This window comes from Caretta caretta, chromosome 14 (genome assembly GCF_965140235.1).
Source record: "Caretta caretta isolate rCarCar2 chromosome 14, rCarCar1.hap1, whole genome shotgun sequence".
NCBI classification, from domain to species: Eukaryota; Metazoa; Chordata; order Testudines; family Cheloniidae; genus Caretta; species Caretta caretta.
This window is the reverse complement of record NC_134219.1, coordinates 34,431,267-34,449,568: the sequence shown is the minus strand read 5'-3', so window position 1 is coordinate 34,449,568 and position 18,302 is coordinate 34,431,267. Positions and strand designations below refer to the sequence as shown.

Genomic DNA, 18,302 nt, shown 5'->3' with positions numbered 1-18,302 from the left:
ACACCCCAAAAGCTGGGAAACCAGAAGGCAAAGAAAATGACACAATATTTAAAAAGATGTTGCAGCCAATCTCATGATTCTGGGGGGCCTGACACACTTTTTGAATGCTTTAGGCTGGCAAGACTGTGATGAGAATGGCAAAGTGTGATAGCTGTAATTTATATATTACCTATGTCTTTGCTCTACTTTAGATATCTCATATTGAGTGATCCCTACTCCTCTGTCACAGGGATTAACAATATGTCGGCCAGTGAACACATAACGGTATGCTTACCAGTGAACTCAAATTCTACACGCCGGCTCCCAAAGAAGGGGATGATCTTCCCAGGGAAAGAGGATGTGAAAGTAAAGATCGTCTCTCTGCCAGAAGATGTAATGTCATAAAGTGTAACTTCCTCCCCTTCATAATCCAGATAAACCCCAATGTTACTGGGGCTATGAGGTAGGGCCAGAGCAGTCTCAGGGGAGATGAGGGCCGAGTACTCATTCTCTGTACTCTGCAAAGCCCAGATCCCCTCCTCTGGTGTACGGCTTTTCGCTCCCTCATGTATCACAGACTCTTTGGCAATGCCCAAAACCCAATTACGTTTGTTCCCCACCTCCACTTGCCAGTAACACCTCCCTGAGGTGAAGCCCTTATAGCCCAGCACACAGGCAGCAGGGTAAAACCTGTTCTGTGTCACTAAATTTCCCGTGTCTTGGTATTTCTGTATCACACTCTCATCTGTGGACACGACGGAACAGGGAATCCCCAGGTCTGGATCCGGAGTGGCCTGCACTGCACGAGGGGAGAGAGAGGCAGGAGGAGAGTGTTAAGTACCCAAAGCACCTCCCACCCGCCGATCAGCTCCTCCCCCTCCCTCCCAGCGCCTTCCTCCTGCCACGGATCCATTGTTCAGCGGTGGGCAGGAGGTTCTGGGGGGGGGGGGAAGAGGGAGGAGTGGGGGCAGAAAGAGGCAGGGGAAGGGGGCAGAATGGAGCCGGGCAGGAAGAGATGGGGCAGGGGTGGGTGCTTGGCGGAAGGGGTGGAGTGGGGGTGGGGCCCGGGGCAGAGCAAGGGTCAAGCACCCCCTTGGGAACTGGGGAAGTCGGCACCTCTGTGCAGGCTAAACCACTCCAGTGCTGAGAGTGAGAGAGTCTGAGGCCAGAAGGGACCATCAGGTCATCTAATCTGACCCCCGTATATCACAGGCCACCAACTCCACCCAGCACCCACCTAACCCAACAACCAATATTAGCCCAAAGCCTGACAGCCTACAGCCGACCATGCTATGATGTGCCACAGGCAGAGAAGAGGAGGCACCGAGGGTCACCAGTGCCCGAGGCCCCCGCAATGCAGGGAAATGATTTGGTGAGATACCCCCAGATAATCCTGGCACATCACCCGCAGCCACATGCTGCGGAGGAAGGTGAAAAGCCTCCCCCCGAATGCCACTGCCAGCTTGACCTGAGGGAAAATAGCCCTCCAGTGCCTTCCCCAATTCCCCCGTGAAAGACAGACCGGGTACCCCACGAATCACTGGGAAAGAAACTCAGAATAGCTGGTCAGCCAGGGGATGTGCTCCCAGAGTCCTAGAGCCACAGCAGCACCCGTGAGGACCCAGTAAGTGAGGTCAGGCTCAGCAGCATGGCTCCTTGCACCCAGCCCAGGCTAACTTGGGTGCTGAGCCCCAGGGTTCACTCTGCAGTGCAGACAGACCCTTACGGGCAGAGCTCAGCCCTGGGGGAGGCTAGGACCATTTCTCAGGCTCCCCAGTAGCCATGGGCTGGCTGGGGTGGGCCCTGAGTGTCAGTCCTGGGGAGCTGCCTGTTGGCTGAAGCTGAGCAGGAAATTCCCTATGGTTCCCGCCAGGCATCAAGGAGGTATTGTTAGGAGGGTGTGAGAAACTGGGATTTTTTGCAATTTTTTAATGAAGCCCTATATGTGCCTCAGTTTCCCAATATGCAGCATTGTTACCCAGTGGGTGATATGGGAGTGTTTGCTCTCAGGGCAGGCTAAGCTGCCCATGTCACTGTCTGGGGCCTGAGGTCCTCAGCAGACAATGGCAAATCCAATTGCCCGGACATAGAAACATAACGATCAGCAACCCGGAGAGCTACGGCCTTCCCCGCCTCTGTGGCTGAACTGCATCGCCCCGGCTCGGGAACAAAGGACTGGAGGTGTGGGAGAGGTGAAGCGGAAGTTACGTGCTGGCTGCTGGAAGCAGTAGGGGGGCAGAGAAGCGGACTTCCTGGGGGTGCTTGACCCTCGCTCTGCCCCAGGCCCCACCCTCACTCCACCCCAGGCCCCACCCTCACTCCACCCCTTCCCCCAAGTCTCCACCCTATCCCACCTCTTCCTGCCCCTGCTCCTCCCCCTGCCCGAACAGTTGATCATGGTGGGTAGGAGGCACTGGGAGGGAGGGGAAGGAGCTGACTGGAAGGGCCACCAGTGGGTGGGAGGGGAGGAGGGGGAGGATCTGATCCACGGGGCTGCCGGTGGGTGCTGAGCACCCACTATTTTTTTTCCATGGGTGCTCCAGCCCCGGAGCACCTACAGAATTGGCACCTATGGTGGGGGGCACACCTGGGAGTCTGAGAAAGCAGATCAGATGGACAGGGAGACAGAGCTTGAACCACGGGGTTTGCACTGCAGGGCTGGGCACCGGCTCCCCAGAATGGACTATACTGTAACCTTCATTTCTCTGAGCTAACCAAGGTCTTCCTGTGCTGTGGTGCAGAGCAGGGGACTAATAACCCCAGGGGCTTGACAGTGACGGCGGTGGCTGAGTGTCATTGCAGGTGCTTGCAGAGCTGTGCTGCTCCCTGAGATCACAGAGGGCTCCCGCAGGGGTCGGTCTCAGGTGGACGCACTGAACACAGCTCATGTTGTGAGGCAGGAGAGCTGAAGGCCCCGAGGTCCAGCCTAAGGAGTCGGTGAAGCCACGTGGCTTACCCTGGAGGAAGAGGGGGCTGATGTTGGGGGTCTGGCCCATCGAAGGGGCTCCTCCCAGAGACTGTTCCCAAGCGGGGGCTGCAGCACGAATCCTGTGGATCCGTGGCAGAGGGGATCTCGGTCTCCTCCCCCGATCCCTCGCCCTTGCTGGGGGTGCTCCACATCCAGCAACAGAACAGAGCAGGGGAGGCAGCAGGCAGAGGACGTTAACAGGGACACCAGCTTCAGCTTTTCATGCACTTCCATGCTGCCCTATTCATCCCTCATCTCCTGGTGGAAAGTCCCCAGCCCCAGAGTACAGCACATGGGGTGAGAACCCCTCCACCCACTTGGACCAGGAGAAAGTAGCGAGCAGCCCTGCTAGAGAGACACTGGGCTCTCTGGTGCACTGGGAATTCAACTTCTCGGTGGCACTGAATGTCCACACCCGAGGGATGTGTAACAGTCATCCAATGCACTACACACATTTTGGGGAGGGAGCATTGTGTAGAGGTTAGAAGCCAGGACTTCTGGGCTCTCTTCCTCACTCTGCTACTGACACGCCGTGTGACCTCAGGCATGTCCCTTCCTCTCTCTGCAGTCCAGCTTCCCTTTTTGTCAAATGGGCATAAAAGATGCCAGGTATTCAGATGCTGTTGTGGGGGGCCAGATAGGTAACTGTGAGATCCGAAGAGAGCCCCTTCCCCAGCTTCCAGTGGTGCTCATGGGACAAGGATGGGGACACAACACGGTTGCAAGTGTGGTGTTCAGTAATCGTGCTCGGTGCATGATGTTTGAATGAAGCCTTCTTTATCCAGGGTTCTGTATCACAGAGCTTCTGCTATGCTCCTCCTTCCTGTCTGGGAAGCCAAACCACTTAAAGGGACAGTTCCCAGTACCACAGGGAGCACCAACCTCCAGGGAGAGACAATACTCCTTGAACTGACGGATAAATTCAAGGAAGATAGGATACTAATAGCTACTGATGGACCTGTCTTCTGACAGTGGCCAATGCCAGGTGCTTCAGAGGGAACGAACAGAACAGGCGATCATCTAGTGATCCAGCCCCTGTTGCCCATTCCCAGCTTCTGGCAAACAGAGGCTAGGGACACCATCCCGGCCTATCCTGGCTAACAGCCATTCCTGGACCTATCCTCCATGAATTTATCTTGTTCTTTTTTGAACCCTGTTAGTCTTGGCCTTCACAACATCCTCTGGCAAGGAGTTCCACAGGTTGACTGTGCGTTGCGTGAAGAAATACTTCCTTTTGTTTGTTTTAAACCTATCGCCTATTAATTTGAAAAATATGAAAAAAGAAAAGGAGTACTTGTGGCACCTTAGAGACTAACAAATTTATTTGAGCATAAGCTTTCATGATCTACAGCTCAAAGTGAGCTGTAGCTTATGCTCAAATAAATTTGTTAGTCTCTAAGGTGCCACAAGTACTCCTTTTCTTTTTGCGGATACAGACTAACATGGCTGCTACTCTGAAATTTCATTTGGTGACCCCTAGTTTTTATGTTATGAGAAGAAGTAAACAACACTTCTTTATTTACTTTCTCCACACTCGTCATGATTTTATAGACCTCTATCATATCCCTGCTTAGTCGTCCCTTTTCCAAGCTGAAAAGTCCCAATCTCATTAATCTCTCCTCATATGGCAGCTGTTCCATACCCCTAATAGTTTTTGTTGCCCTTTTCTGAACCTTTTCCAATATATCTTTTTTGAGATGGGGCAACCACATCTGCACGCAGTATTCAAGATGTGGGCGTACCAGGGATTTATATACAGGCAATATGATATTTTCTGTCTTATTATCCATCCCTTTCCTAACGATTCCCAACATTCTGTTTGCTTTTTTGACTGCCGCTGCAGTCCTGATTCTCTGCCTGGTTCAGTACTGGCCTTAGCGTGGTCTCCCCGCAAGGGACCTTCCACCAGCTGGAGATGGTTAGAGCCCAGCACGAGTCCATGCTCCTGACGCTAGGGTGAGAGGGAAGTATAGCACAGGAACTGGTGGGAGACACTTCCTTAACTCTTTATTTCCCAGTTTTCAGAGGTTGAAATATGGGTTCCTTTCATGTTCTAGGAGAGTACAAGGCACTGATGGTCAACCTGCACTCTGTGTTAATGATGTTTTCCAGTAGTGAAGCTTGTCTTTCCTATAAAAAATAAAAATAGAGCAAATTTCTAGTCCTTATAATTGCCAAGAGAAGCAGAAAAATGTGACCTGAATGTGCCCTAAAGGCTGATTATTGGACCTAAAAAATGTACCCTACTTTCCAATTGTAAATAGTATGTGCACGTTCATATATCACAAAATGGGAATGGGCGATGGGCTGGATGATTCCCTGTTCTGTTCATTCCCTCTGGGGCACCTGATTGGAACTGAGGATTGGAACTGGGGATCTCCCACATCCCAGGTCAGTATCCTAATCACAGAGCTATACATTATAAGTGAGCTCCTCTTTCCCTAGAGCCTGGTTCTTTTGGGTAAGTTCACATATAGGGCCCGAGTCAGTAAGCATGCTCAGAGCAGGCATTTCAGATTGTGGCCCTGTAGGTGAGTTAGGAGGAGGAGCCCCTTTCTTTCCCCAGTTCGTGTAGCTCTCTGGGGCTCAGCTGTCTTGGTAGCTGGACTGGAACTGCAGTGCACATGCACAGAGGCAGAAACATAGGTGCCTAGGGGACTTTTACCGCAAAAATAGAGGTGATGAGTAATTTTAGGCACCTACAAGGTTTGGTTGCAGCTGAGTGGGGGTCTTTGTGAATCCCAGTGTGGTCTGATTCTGGGACTGAGGTGCCTAAAATGGCAAGTAGACCCCCTCACCCCAAGTCCTTTTGTGAATCTAGCCCATACCCTTTCTCTCTGCATTTGAGCTCAGTTCATAGGGCCGGGTCTCAAGAGAAAGGAAGGATTGGAAGAGAGGTGATTTCATGTTGTCTTGACTCTGGTGACATTTCTACCGTTAATTAATGTAACCGTGATTGAGAGAGACAAGCTTTGGAGCTTACTCAGAGCTCTTCTTCAGGTCTGTGTAGCTCAAAAGCTTGTCTCTGTCACCAACAGGAGTTGGTCCAATAAAAGCTATGACCTCCCCCACCCTGTCTAATATCCTGGGGCTGACATGGCTGTCGTAGCACGGCATGGAACCGTGCTGTAATTCTGAGAGACAGCCCAAAGGAAAAGACCACAGAACGAGAGGCAGATTGGAATGGGGAGACCTTTCCAGTGAGACCAAACTAAAGTGAAATCATCGTCCAAAATATATCGTCCATCTCCTGCCTTACTCCAACGATCTCAAAGCACTCGGTGGCATTCACTAATTAGCACAACAAGGTAGGTTGGCCATTATTTCCTCCTTTTTCAAGATGGAGGAACTTGAGGTACAGAGTCTGGGATTTTCAAAAGGGCTGAGGCCACGTGGTGGCCAACTCCCATTGACAGTCAGAGAGAGATGGGGCCTAAATCCCTTAGGTCCCTTGGAAAATCCCAGCCATGGAGGTGAAATTCAACATTTTCTAAAACATCTGGCGATTGTGTGTCTCTGAAATGCTGAGTGGCCAATTTTGACACCCATGGTTGGGTCTGAGACAATCCAAGTGGAGGCCTGGCAAACTGGCATCAGCCCTGAGCCCTCCCCATCCCACCCACAGACGTCTAGCTGTGACGAGCTGAGAACTAATAGGCCAGAGTCCATCTCCTTCCACAGTCAGAGGCACATCTCGATGTGCCATCGCCATATCATGAGCCCAAATAACTGTTAAGTTACCTCTGAATTTCTTCAGAGCCTCCTGTAGACAAACATTGCTTTGGGAAGAGACGCCAACTCTCTCGCTCACATCCTGTGACACAGCCATTGGTTTCTCGAACTTCACCTTCTCACACCTGGGGGGAGGGGAAGGGGGAAACACCCTAAATCTTTTCTTTCTTGAGAATGAGCTACCTGAGGCTGCTCTCTTGTGGGCTCAATGAGAGCCTCTAACTCCCACTGGTGAGACAATTCATCTCCTCACTGGCGTTTTTAAATGCCTAGCTCCTCCAATGGGAGTTAAAGAGAGTAAGGGGTCCACAGGCTGCCCCTCAGAGAGAAGGGCCTAATCTCATGGGAAAGGATGCTCCAGTGGTTAAGGGGTTGCTGTAGGACTCTGGAAACCTATGTTCCACTCCCTGCTCTGCCACAGCCTCCCTGCATGACCTTGGGCAAGTCACTTAAGGCTTGATTTTTAAAGGTGCCTCCTGGGATTTTCAAAAGCACCTAACCAAGTCAGGCTCCCAACTGCCACTGATCACAATGGGAGGTGCCTAACTCGCTTAGCTGCTTTGGAAAACCCCACCAAGTGCCTAGCTACGTCTCAGGTGACTAAATGCCCTGCAAAATCTGACCCTGGGGGGAAAGTCCCCTTCTAGCACCACGACGCGTGAGGGGGAGTGGGAAGGAGTCACGTACCTGCTCCAGGTGCTTTTGATGTCCTAGAAAAGAGAAAGAGTTCAGTCCCAAGTGCCACAAGATGCGGATCGCTTCTGCTCTGCAGGGGACTTGCTTTGCCATCCCTAGTTGAGCTCGAGATGCAGTTCTCTGCAGTTAGCAACTTCAAAAGTCCATTCACAGATTTCGATGGAATGGGACCCCTAAGCACACACCATGACTGTGGGTTTTCTCCTTCTAAATTCTATGGCATTTGCTCAAACAGACTGATCAGACGCATGAATCCTTGACTGCCACATGCAACTGCTGTGTCCAGAGCGTTTGCCTTTCTCCATGTATGCAATTCTGCTCAGCAGTTCTGGAAGCTGGATTCATTCTCATTTCTTAATAGGCCCTGCAAAGAACTTTGCTTTCCTAATCTCTCACTTCCTAGAAAGTGGAGTTGTGCCTTTTATTGCTTTCATATCGTTAGGGCCCTTCATTTTCAGTTTTTATTTTAGTTAATTTTTCCTGGGATTTTATCAGTGTTTATTACCACAATAAAAACAGGTGCAAATCAGTGCAGAAAACTATTAAGTTTTCTGGTTAAATATCGGGGTTTGTTTTGGTGGATGGAAAGACAGGGAGAAAAAGTATTCAGTAGATGAATGCTTTGAATTCTGTTCATCCCTGTGGTTTGCTGCAGAACTAAAACAGAACTCAAAGCACAAGGGCCCCCCTGAGTTTAAGAAAACAATATATCTGAAATCCCCAAATAAAACGTTTCATTTGAACAAACAGGTTACTGGTGTAGAATCATAGAATATCAGGGTTGGAAGGGACCTCAGGAGGTCATCTAGTCCAAGCCCCTGCTCAAATCAGGGCTACTCCCCAGCTAAATCATCGCAGCCAGGGCTTTGTCAAGCCTGACCCTAAAAGCCTCTAAGGAAGAAGATTCCACCACCTCCCTAGGTAACCCATTCCAGTGCTTCACCACCCTCCTACTGAAAAAGTTTTTCCTAATATCCAACCTAAACTTCCCCCACTGCAACTTCAGACCATTACTCCTTGTTCTGGCATCTGGTTACCACTGAGAACAGTCTAGATCCATCCTCTTTGGAACCCCCTTTCATGTAATTGAAAGCAGCTATCAAAAAATCCTCCCCCATTCTGCTCTTCTGCAGACTAAGCAATCCCAGTTCCCTCAGCCTCTTCTCATAAGTCATGTGCTCCAGCCCCCTAATCATTTTTGTTGCCCTCCGATGGACTCTTTCCAATTTTTCCACATCCTTCTTGTAGCGGGGGGCCCAAAACTGGACACGGTACTCCAAGTGAGGTCTCACCAATGCCGAATAGATGGGAATGATCACGTCCCTCAATCTGCTGGCAATGCCCCTACTTATACAGCCCAAAATGCCGTTGGACTTCTTCACAACAAGGGCAGATTGTTGACTCATATCCAGCTTCTCGTCCACTGTCACCCCTAGGTCCTTTTCTGCAGAGCTGCTGCCTAGCCATTCGGTCCCTAGTTTGTAGCAGTGCATGGGATTCTTCTGTCCTAAGTGCACTTGTCCTTGTTGAACCTCATCAGATTTCTTTTGGCCCAATCCTCTAATTTGTCTAGGTCCCTCTGTATCCTATCCCTACCCTCCAGCATATCTACCCCTCCTCCCAGTTTAGTGTCATCTGCAGGTGCAATTGCTGAGGGTGCAATCCACACCATCCTCCAGATCATTAATGAAGATATTGAACAAAACCGGCCCCAGGACTGACCCTTGGGGCACTCTGCTTGACACTGGCTGCCAACTAGATATGGAGCCATCGATCACTACCTGTTGAGCCCGACAATCTAGTCAGCTTTCTATCCACCTTATAGTCCATTCATCCAGCCCATACTTCTTTAACTTGCTGGCAAGAATGCTGTGGGAGACCGTATCAAAAGCTTTGCTTAGAACGATTAGTCTATAAATATTCACCTTCGATAACTGGGCCGCACCATTTGCAGCGCATACGCTCAACTTCATCCTTTTCTCCTGTTGTTGTTTCTTTAACCCTTTTGAATACTTCCTTGTGTTCTGAAATGTATTCTGATGTAGATTTTCATTTTCTTCCCATTTTAGTGCGTCAAATCTTTAACCCGTTGTCTACTAACAGTTTGAAATGTGTACTTGGTGGGCGTGTGATTTATCAGTAGGTTCAGACGCACACGCACTTCAGAGCTTGCGTGCGTGCCTGTTGGTTTATTGTGTGCATCTGCTAGAACAATACGCTCTTTCTTCAGCAGGCAGCTTTGCATATACACACAGACTAATGTATTATCGGAATACAGAGATCTCATGCAATGTATTGTATTTTCTTAATAAAACAAGTTTTTTGTATATATTTGAATGATAAAAAAGTAGGATGAAAATCAGAAAAACCTCAATAATACTTTTTTGTAAAACCCAGAAATTTTTTGGTAAAAATTGATTTAAACTGAAAATGAAGGGGCTTACACAGGATGTCTCAAAAAGGCCTGAACCATCTGCCTTTAAAACAGCAAAACTGTTTCCACATTGGAAATATTAGAAATGTCACATTTTGTTTTCCCTCACTTCGCTAAAGGACACACTGACAGTCTCCATTGTGGAGTAGGACCTCTCCAAGAACTTAATAAACTCCAAAGCTAATCAATCAGAATCTCTCCCTTCCCTGGGCAGGGATCTGGGTGTCTCTAACTGTCTCACCTGCAGGAATTCACTTGTTGGCTGCTGACACTTCTCTTCTATCTCACTGATCAAGTCACCGAGACGGGAAATCTTTTCAGACAGTTTGGTGACATTTTCATCCTGTATCTTCACAATTTCCTTGTCCAGCTCTTCCAGTTGGGCCAGCAGGAGTCGCTCTTGCTCATCCAGGAACTGCCGCAGTTGCTCAAATTCAGACATGATCTTCTGCCTCTCAGCTTCTATCTTTCCCTATAATGAAGGGACACGAACAGGAAAGGACAGATCAAGGACAAGGGTTGCCAGATGTCCAGTTTTCAACTGGGAAGTCCAGTCAAAAGGGAAACCTGGCAGTGTCCGGTCAGCACTGCTGACTGGACATGAGAAGTCCGGTTACCCACAGTAACTGGCTTCCACCACCAGAGGGCGAGAAGAGCAGCAGCTGCTGCTGGAGCCTGGAGGAGCACTCAGGGATGGCTCCATGGGGGGGAGAAAAGTACCGGCATCTCCCCCATCCTGCTCCAATCACCCCTCCACCCCTGGAGCGTGGCTCTCCCTCTCCCACCCTGCCCCAGTCACCTCCACCACACCCCTAGAGCTCTGCTCAGCTGGCAGGGGGAGGGAGGTGGAGAGAGCAGCAAGCGACAGTGGGAGAGGGACAGAGGAGTGGGGGGCGGGGCCTCGAGGGAAAGTGGCGGCAGGGCACAGGGCAGGTTCCAGTGCTCAGCATCCGGTTTTCACCAATGAGAAAGTTGGACATCCCAGACTCTCCCCATGTCCCTGATAGGAACAGTTCTTAGAGCCCTCTTTTCATATCAACCTACTACAAACACATGGTTGAGATTTCAGGAGAATATGCCTGACAGTCTCTCAGCTGGCCTGAATGAACAACATGTTCCGAAGTGCCTTCGGGACGTACGCCTCCAGTTCCCATTTTCAAAAGGTCACTTTGGATGCTAAGGAGCCTAAGTTTCTTTGAAAGTGACTTTTGAAAATAGGACAGCTCTCCCTGCATTTTAAGCCCCTAAATACCTTTGAGAATCTGGCCCTTAACCACTTGCAAAATTGTTAACCCTAGGCTCCGAAATCACTTAGGCACTTCTGAAAATGGCACCCAATCTCTCTAAAATGATGAGTTTTCAGGTCTGAGTGGCTTAGTATATTCTGTTGATCATCTAGAATCTTCCAATAGCAGAAAGGTTGGAAGGGGGGAGGTCTGACTCAGAATCAGAAATACATTGGCAGAGAGTTGTGGAGAAGACTGAAGAAGGAAAGGGTTCTGCTGGTTATCCACATAAAACACCAGTTACAAAACACACCATGCAAAATGCTTCTTCTCCAGCTTTTGCATGTTTCATCTGGCATTCTGTTAATTACACTGTCCCAGAGGAAACCAGTTGTGCCTGATGGAGATTCAGGAGGAAGATTTCTGAGATACAAAACAGCTACTGGGTGCCTAAGTCCTACTGACAGTCCATGTGAATTAAGCACCTAATCACCATACGTGCCTTTGAAAATCTCCCCTGAAATCAGTGTTTGTAGCTGGATGTGTGGGGAATAAGATCAGTGCTTTGAGTTGAAACTGGAAGCCAGTGGAGGAATCAGCCCAGAGGGATGATAAACAAAGATAAACATGATCACACCCTGCAAGGGTGTCTCAACAAGAGACAAAGTGCTTGAGGTTATCAAGATGATGTTTAAAAAAAAACGTGAACGATACAGAGCAGAACAGTGGTTCTCAAACTTTTTTACTGGCAACCCCTTTCACATAGCAAGCCTCTGAGTGTGACCCCCCCTAATAAATTAAAAACACTTTTGAATATTTTTAACACCATTATAAATGCTGGAGGAAAAGCGGGGTTTGGGGTGGAGGTTGACAGCTCACGACCCCCCATGTAATAACCATGCGACCCCCTGAGGGGTCCCGACCCCCAGTTTGAGAACCCCTGGAGTAGACGTTTCTGGATACCAGGGAATAATGTACGGATTATCAAGAGGAGCGAAGTTCGGTTTCAGATCGAGAGGCGTAAGGAATACATACTCTGCAATATCCCCGATTGGGGGTAAGAGGTTAAGGGGTCAAAGTACAGACATTGAGACATGAGGGTACGTTGTTCATAGAATAGCTATGTTCAGGTGTGGTGTATAATGGGTGGACACAATCATGAGGATGGATTGACCCTCATTTTGTGAGATTTAACGTTCAGTGAGTTTATGGTTCCAGTTCATATGGTCCAACGGACAAAGTCTCTCGGTCCCCAATACATCACAGCTAACCCTGATCTGAGCTTGACCTTGCTCCCAGTTAGCACATTTTATCTCAGTTTAACTGGACAAGGTGAACCCTACACACCACACTAGGGTCAAATTAAACTAGGTTCAAAATGTTTGCCTGTGAGGGCCTTGCACCAGAACAAAGACATTACATTAAAAAGTGATTTGAAGTACATCTGTACTACACAAATGTTGTGGTGGTGTGTAGAGGACGTACACTATATGCACCCGCTAACATGGGCATAAATAGCAGTGTAAATGGCGAGGCATGGCTTAAGCAAGTAGAGTCGCAATATGCCTGAACCCTCTGGGTATAAACCCTACACACAGGGCTCTATACACCCCCAAGCAGGGCCTCCCCCATCTACACTGAGTGTCCCGCTGCTTCCCCAGTGCCAGAGCCTTTCCCCACCACAGGAAAAGGCTCCAGGGAGTGGAGGAAGGCTCCGGCCGCTCCGCTGCCTCCCCCTGCTGGAGTCTTTTATTCACACATGTAGCTACACATGACAGTGTGGACACAGCCTGTTTCTCACTGTGCTGTGTAGCTACACATACCCTACAGGATGCCCCCAGCGGTGTGCCGTGTAGATGTAGCCATAGCTAAATCAAAGCAGTGCTGCGTGTAGACAAGGGCTGACACTCTCCCCACAGAGAGAAATATCACCCCTGACTGATGTAACTTTTGGACCATAACAATGGGGACCTACCAGATATTCCTGGCTTTGCGTCTCTGCATCCTGTTTCCACTCCAGAAGTTCTCCTCTCTCTTGCTTCAGTGTGTTCAACTGGGTTTGAATTTGTTCCTGAGGCAAGAAAAACAATGTTGGGGGTGGAGGGGAAGGTCAACCTGCTAAGGAGTCTGTCCTCTGTGCAATTTATATACATTGCAGTGCTGATTTCATTATCTGAAGCTGGGATTTTCAAAGAAGTCTCATGAAGTTGGGTTCTCAACTACCATTGATTTTCCATCTCCCTCTCAAGTTGCTCTAGGACGGTGCTCATGGCAATGTCACAATTGACTCTTGAGAGGTGGGAGATTCAAATCTCTTCTCCTCACCAGGCAGAGGGAGAACTTGAACTGGAGTCTCCCACATACAAGGTGAGTGCCCTACCCCCAGGCTAATGGTTATGAAGAAAGTCTTCAACCTAGGGGTGACAGTGGATGAGAAGCTGGATATGAGTCAGCAGTGTGCCCTTGTTGCCAAGAAGGCCAATGGCATTTTGGGATGTATAAGTAGGGGCATAGCGAGCAGATCGAGGGACGTGATCGTTCCCCTCTATTCGACATTGGTGAGGCCTCATCTGGAGTAGTGTGTCCAGTTTTGGGCCCCACACTACAAGAAGGATGTGGATAAATTGGAGAGAGTCCAGCGAAGGGCAACAAAAATGATTAGGGGTCTGGAACACATGACTTATGAGGAGAGGCTGAGGGAACTGGGATTGTTTAGTCTGCAGAAGAGAAGAATGAGGGGGGGATTTGATAGCTGCTTTCAACTACCTGAGAGGTGGTTCCAGAGAGGAAGGTTCTAGACTATTCTCAGTGGTAGAAGAGGATAGGACAAGGAGTAATGGTCTCAAGTTGCAGTGGGAGAGGTTTAGGTTGGATATTAGGAAAAACTTTTTCACTAGGAGGGTGGTGAAACACTGGAATGCGTTACCTAGGGAGGTGGTAGAATCTCCTTCCTTAGAAGTTTTTAAGGTCAGGCTTGACAAAGCCCTGGCTGGGATGATTTAATTGGGGATTGGTCCTGCTTTGAGCAGGGGGTTGGACTAGATGACCTCCTGAGGTCCCTTCCAACCCTGATATTCTAGGATTCTATGATTCTTCCCCGGCCACGTTGTGCGGAGCAACACAGGTGCAGAACTCCATCTTGCATGAAACAGCTTAGGTAGCTAAGCCACTCGACTCCAGGAGAGGGGTTCCCAGGTGTGGATCAGAGACAGGCCCATTCCTACACCAAACTCTGGGGGAGTTGGGGCTTAGGACACACCCCTCTCATCAGTATCTCCGGAGGGCTAGCATGCTGGCTTTTGTGGATGCCTCTCTCCCCCCAAATGCCTAATTCAGGATTTGTTGTTCCAAACTGTACCAGATGACTGGAGGATAGCTGATGGAAAGCCAGCTTTTTTAAAAAGGCTCCAGAGGAAATCCTGGCAATTACAGGCTGGCAACCGTAAGGGCTTGTCTGATTGTCAGATGCTGGGACTGGGCAACAGGGAATTAATCCTTTGGTAACTGCTGGGTTCTGTTCATTCCCTCTGGGGCACCTGGCATTGGCCACTGTTGGAAGACACGATACTGGGCTACATGGACCACTGGTCTGACTCAGTGCAGCCGTTCTTATGTCCTTAGTGATTTTCTAGGTGTCTAAAAGTTAGGCATTGTAGTGCTGAGCATCACAACACCCAAGTGCATTTGGGGATTCGGGCCTAAATCTCCTTTGCAAATGGGACTTCGGCTCTAAAGTCAGTTGGTGCTCTTGAAAATGTGCTCGAAGGATCTTCTTCTGTAATTCCCGGGGGGTGAGGTGTTGCAGAGCCACAGAGAGGATTTAAAAGCACAGCTCCCGTTCATTTCATGGCAGCTGGGCATCTCAGGCCCCATTCTCAGCCCTGCTTACTTTCCTTCTATGCTGTATATGTCATGCTGCCAGGGAAGAGAGAGGCCTTTGGGGGCACCAGACCTATTATAGAGACCTAGGGACTCTGTCTAGAACAGCCGTTTGCATCCAGCGAATCCTCCAAGTGCTGCAGGGCAAAGGGTTGAAGTCGTATCCATTTTGCAGCAGTGTAGGGTAGGGTGCCCTGCTCCCATGCAATGACAGAGAAAACTATATGAAGAAAGCTGGACATCAGAGAGTTAAAGCTGAGCAACTTAAAGGGAAGGGAGTTTTGGTAAGAATGTTTAACACACTTTTAAAAAAAATAGTACATTAAACTCCGGTGCCTAATGAACACTTGGGAGAAAGAGACTCCTGGTTAAAAATCCAACACACTCACAAGGTGCATAAATATTGTGCTCGATTGTTCGGCATGGGGGAAAGGGCTTGTTCAACATGGTCCTGGGAATCAGCCATTTTCTTCCTTTAATCTTATTGTGGCACTACTACAGCCCACTTCGTCCTTACAGCTAGCGTGGCGTACAGCACAGCGGATTCTGCCCCGAGGGGATTGCTCTGTCCAACAGGCTTTTTAAGGTTCCAATCCACTTGGGCTTCATGGGCCCTAGAATGTTGCAAAACTTCAAAGGTTGTATGGGCAGGACGTGAGCCACTGGTTCAGGGAGGCTAACCCCCAGTCCAGCCCCTTCTGCCAGAGACCCCCCCAGACCAGCCACGGGGGAAGAGCTGCAGATCCCCGTCAGGAAGCAAGAGGGAGTCTGGGGGTGGAGGGGGCCACGCAGGGCTGTGCCTCCCCTGGCCCGTCATACCCGTCGCCCATGATTTCTGCTTCAGGAGCAGCGAAGTGACCATCCCGGGAAAACGGGAATTCATCATCCTGGTTTTTCCTTGAGGAAAAAGTTACGCAGATTAACCTTTGTTTCTTAAACAGAAATCTTTCAGGGCACCTTCTGCGACAGAAAGTAGCAGAGAACAAACTCCTTGAGAACACTGCTGACCATGTGTTATTTTCCTGAGGCTCGCCTGAAAGCAGCGGTCATCAGCTGTGAAATGCTCAAGCTGGGGCGCTACGCCTCCAGTCTGCAGCTGTGCTGAGATGTTGGTAATGTGACGGTAGAGAACTGCATGACAGGAGTGATGAGAGGCAGTGTGGTCTAGTGGCTAGGGTACTAGGATGGGCATGGGGAGGCCAGGGTTTAATTCCTGGCTCTCCTACTGAGCTGCTTTGTGAGCTTGGTTAAGTCACTGCCGCTTCTGTGCCTCTGTTTCCCTCCCACTCCTTTGATTTGTCTCCGAGCATGCCCACCAGATCAGGCCCCGTAGAGGAGAGAAGCAGAATGCCTGGTTTTCCCCAGCTCATGGATTGCTCTGGGTGTGGCCAGGAGACAGGCAGCCAGATGCCATGGGGGGCAGCTGTGCACATGCTCAGAGACAGAAACACAGGCACTGAAAGAAGTTGTACCCTGAATACACAGGCACTGAGTGAGTCTGGGCTCCTCCATAATGACAGGTTTCAGAGTAGCAGCCGTGTTAGTCTGTATTCGCAAAAAGAAAAGGAGTACTTGTGGCACCTTAGAGACTAACCAATTTATTTGAGCATAAGCTTTCATGAGCTGCAGCTCACTTCATCGGATGCATAAAAGTGGATTATCATACACATTGTAAGGAGAGTGATCACTTTAGATAAGCTATTACCAGCAGGAGAGTGGGGTGGGGAGAGAAAACCTTTTGAAGTGATAAACACCCATTTTTTCATGCTCTGTGTGTATAAAAACATCCTCACTGCATTTTCCACTTTTATGCATCCGATGAAGTGAGCTGTAGCTCACGAAAGCTAATGCTCAAATAAATTGGTTAGTCTCTAAGGTGCCACAAGTACTCCTTTTCTTTTTGGGCTCCTACAGGAATTCTGGGGATTGCAGTGGAGCCGAAAACTGGCATTTAGGTGCCTAAACTCCAGATTTAGCCACTTAAATCTGGGGTATAGACACCTTAAGTACCTTTCAGAATCCCCAGCCTTTGTCTATCTTGACTGTTTACATCAGTGGTCCCCAAACTGGAGCATGGAGGAACATTTGAGGGAGCATGGCAGGGCCAAGACCAGCCCCCACAAGGGGCAGGAAGGGAGTGCCACTCAGATCTGCTATGGCCCCCTTGGCCCTGGCTCCTACCCCAGCTCCACTCCCAGCCCCAGTCTTGACCCTGGCTCTGCTCCCAAACCCAGTTTGAGCCCCCGACTCCCCGGCAGCCCCACTTCCAACCCCAAGACACCCCCACAGCTGTGGCCCCAGCCTCTGACTGTGGCCCCACTCACAGCTCCTAACCGCAGCTGCGGGTGGGGAGCCATAGCCAGGGTAAGGGAGAGCCTGAGGGGAAAAATTTGGGGACCACTGGTTTAGACTGTCTGTGTGTTTGTACAGAGCCTCGCACAACAAGGGCCCTGATCTCGGTGCCTTTAGAAGCTATTGTAATAAAAATTGCAAACATGCCCAAACCGAAGTAATTACCCTGCACAGCAGATTCCTACCTTGTAGGCCTGGGCAGCCTCCTCTGTGGGGACCACCCTGTGAGTACGGTGAGCCTGGGACTCTCTGCAGATCACACAGATGAGCATTTGGTCCTGGTTACAGAAGAGTTTGAAAAGCTCCTGGTGCACCTTGCACCAACTTCTCCTGCTGCTGTTTGGAAACTCAGCTGCTTGGCTATTTCTACAAAGTTCCCCAGTTGTCTGTTCGGCCTGAGGGTCCTCTGGGGAAAGGTCTCTCTGCACTGAGGACAGGAGACAGCTGTATCCGATCCCTCCCAGCACTGGGCGATGCAGGCTTGGCAGAAACTGTGCCCGCAATCTAAAAACACGGGATCCTTATAAAAACTCAGACAGATGGAGCAAGTCGCTTCATCTCGGAAGCTTTTCAGAGGATTCACTGCAGCCATGGCTCCCTGCAGACAGTGTCACAGGGATCTAAGACGTGGCTTAACCCCAACTGGGCGTTTTTCACGTGGCTTCTTTGGGGGCTTTTTTGGCTGCTTTTTTTTTTTTTTTAAATGTCCTGCCGGAGAACATGATTGGCTCCCTGTTGCCCAATCCCTCTCCCAACACCCAAAGCAAGGAGAGGGGAAGAAACCAGGACTCTGAGACTGACAGTGCCCAGGGCCAATGGGGGAGAGGCCAGTGCGACAGGTCAGCCCGATAGGGCATTACAGATGAAGGAGGGAACCTGGAATCCAGCTCAGTCAGCTGTGGGTTGGGTTCGTCTTCCCTAAGTGAGGTCCTCGGGGTGAGAGTGTTGCATGCATGCGTGTGTGTGTGTCCGTGCCCTGCAGTGCCTACTCTCTCCCCACCGCCTGCCTCCTGCCTGGACTGCTCGGGGGGTTGGG

The 18,302-nt window shown here is 49.8% G+C and overlaps 1 pseudogene; it reads right to left on the bottom strand.

Annotated features, from left to right (window-relative positions):
• Positions 1-212: 212 nt before the first annotated feature.
• Positions 213-17,864, bottom strand: LOC142069212 (zinc finger protein RFP-like; annotated as a pseudogene).
• Between the last annotated feature and the right edge of the window lie 438 nt (positions 17,865-18,302).